This window comes from Lactuca virosa, chromosome 5, assembly GCF_052849685.1.
Source record: "Lactuca virosa cultivar CGN04683 chromosome 5, Lactuca_virosa_CGN04683_v6, whole genome shotgun sequence".
Lineage (NCBI taxonomy): Eukaryota > Viridiplantae > Streptophyta > Magnoliopsida > Asterales > Asteraceae > Lactuca > Lactuca virosa.
The window spans coordinates 108,005,246-108,008,409 of NC_136430.1; positions in this window are offsets into that span (position 1 = coordinate 108,005,246).

Sequence of the window (3,164 nt, forward strand, 5' to 3'; positions counted from 1 at the left end):
GATTTGTTGTTGTTGGAGGAGGAACAAGAAGAATCGTTGGGAGTTGACATCTGAAAAAGAAGAATGAAAATTTTTGGTTAGATAAGAATATTCCTTAATATAACACCCAAATGAAATATTCAGGCTAGGATCCAACTAGATATTTCACAAATTAGAAAAGGGATGTCGTAATCTAATTTTGAAATAAATAAAGGTAGGTAAATGACGATTTACCAATTTTACCACGAAAAATGAAATTTAAACGAATTAGTTTTTTAATGAAGTTCCTCGATCTTTTGAGATTCATTGAACTATTCAATGACATGTTTAATCTCTATTATGCTCTTCCATTTGTGATTGAGATACTGAGGATCACAAACAAGATGTGAATAACCATGCAAATTAGCTTGGTACTCTCGATGCCATTTATCGTCTAATTAATGTGCCGGTTAGCCACACACGCTCTATTAATCAATGATAATTTACGAGACACCCATTTCCACCCTTTATTAGTCCATATTAGTGTGTTGGTTAACCATACACGCTCCACTAACGACTTATATAAAGTGCAATGTGCAATTTCATGGATTAGCATCAAATTCACAAATCCTAAAGTAACTAAGATTGGGAATTTTAATAAAAACATTTAGTTACTTTATAATTTCATTATACTTATTAATGAGAATTATTTGTCCTATCAAACCCGTTCGGCTAACGACCCTCCACCAATAAATGAAGCGGTGGGTGAGAGTGGACACCCATTCAACTACCATTTTATAGGCGGCTTCCTTATCCCCCCCCCCTTAAAGATCGGCTTCGTGAATGAGGCATACTAGCAGTTCGACTGACTTGTCTTATACATATAACAAATATTAAACATTTAATTTTACATATAGTATAAGGTGTATTTTAAACTTTTTGAAAATACTAGGGTTTTATAACCTTTTAAATTTCGAAATTAAAACAATTTAATTTAAATTTAAAAGAAATTGATTTAACAAGTATCTATTAATTAAACCTATAATTAATTTATTAAATCTTTTGAGGATTATCCAATTAAATTAATAAAAATAATTTAACCTAATCATCTCCCCTAATTTTTGAAAAACATGGGAGGGATATTCAAATTTATAATTATCCAAATAATCACATAAAGAGATAATTACTAAAAAAAGAAAACCCTATGATGAAACCCTAATTTTCGAAAATCACAAATCTTGGGGAGGAAGGCAAGGATTTCAATCCTTGCCATATTTCGAAAATCTAGACGGTTAGGAAACCCTAAGTTTCGAAACTTGTAAGCCAAGGGAAATGGTTAAAACCCTTTTCGAAATTTTCGAAATCTAGGGTTAAGAAACCCTAATTTGTGAAAACCCTAAATCCAAAAGGGTTTATTTGCCATAAACCCTAATTGATCAAATTCAACCAATTGCAATCAAATTCAATAGAAAACAAGCCAAGGATCTGATACCACTGATGGGTTTTGAGCATAACAAACAATCCTATGTGTGCATGCAACCCTAATTGCTTTGATATATGTTTTCTCTAATTGAACATACAAGTATTGAACATCAAAAGGAAAACCCTAGGAGGTATATACTATTTTCAAAAATCATAATATAAGATAGTAAACATACCTTTGATTGTTATGTAGTAATAACAATGTGAATCCAAGAATTCTTAAAACTTGAGAGCAAGTGTCACAAGTGTCACACCTCTAATGAATCACACCCAAAACTTAGTAAGAGGATTAGAGAGGAAAGAGGAGGAGGAGGAGATTCTTAGAAACTCAGTTATCCTTCTGGATTCAGAGTCTCCGAAAATGTGAAGCCCTATGGGTCTATTTATAGTGCAGATAGGATACACTTGAAAACCCTAATTTAAATAAAATATTATTAATTCAAATTGGTAATTATCCACCTCCTTAATTATCTACTTAGGATAATGTAGAAACCCTAATTATCCTTTAGCAAAACCGTCCACCACCTTCTAGGAAGGTTCTGGAACCTTTTGTTCAACTATCGAACAATTGCACTTTAGTCCTTGCATTTTCAATTAATTCTTTTAATCCCAAAATTAATTCCAATTAATTTCTGAATAAATATTAATTAAATAATATGATTTCTAATTAATATATTATTTCATAATACATTAATAAATCATTCATTTCAATTTATTATTCAAATAATAAATTCAACAAAGCCATCATGTCTAGTTGCTAGTAATGAGGACAACCCAAAGGACTATGCTGCTATCAATTCAAGTATATACCAATTATAGTTATGGGCTTAGACACCCAATCCAACAACTTTCACCATAAATCACAAACATCACGGCGATAAAGTGCCCTCTCAAAATATCTTTTATCTTTGGAGCCTTGTTACACCGGGGGTGTTTTGTGATCTTCCATATATGTTGGCGAGATTTTTAAGAGCAAAAGCAGTCAATTCTAGAGTCAGGAGTCCAATTACGGAGGCATTAGGTTACACGCTTGGCATGTTCCTATGGAATATTGAGTCCGGGTTTTGTTCGTGAACTTGGGTGGCGGATACGACATACCCCTAGAATATAAAGTAGTGTTGTTGGAGCGAACCGAAGAGCAGCAGAGACCATGAGGACGCTGAAATGTTAGAGGACGGGAGAACGGGTCAACCACAATAACAATTTCAATATATTCCCATGGGAGGTGTACCCACTAACTCTTTCCAAAATCGGGTTGGACACTATTTGGATAACATATGTGGGGCGATACACTATCAAAACCAAGCTTTGGATGGGATTTGTATGCACTTTTAGATTGAACGACAACCCGACATGCCAGCACATGGTCACTACATTCCGACTTGGGAAGAAATATGGGCCGCACGCGATTCTGTGGCCGGGTCTAGTGGAGCGCATGGAGACGATGATGATGATGCATAATGACTTATCTATCCTTTTATTTTATTTGGGTTTTTATTTTTATTCTTAGTTTATTTTTGGTGTGTTTTAATGTTTGTTTAATTTTTATTTTTAACTTGGTTATTTTAAAATTATGTAACCGAATGATGAATCTTTATTTTCTTTTTTGCAACCTAGGAGTTTTTTTTTTGTACAATTTATATTTATCGAAAAAAATGATGAGAAAAGAGAAAAGACGAGAGCGTTAGAATTTTAAAACTGAAGACCACACTTTTTGATAAGTG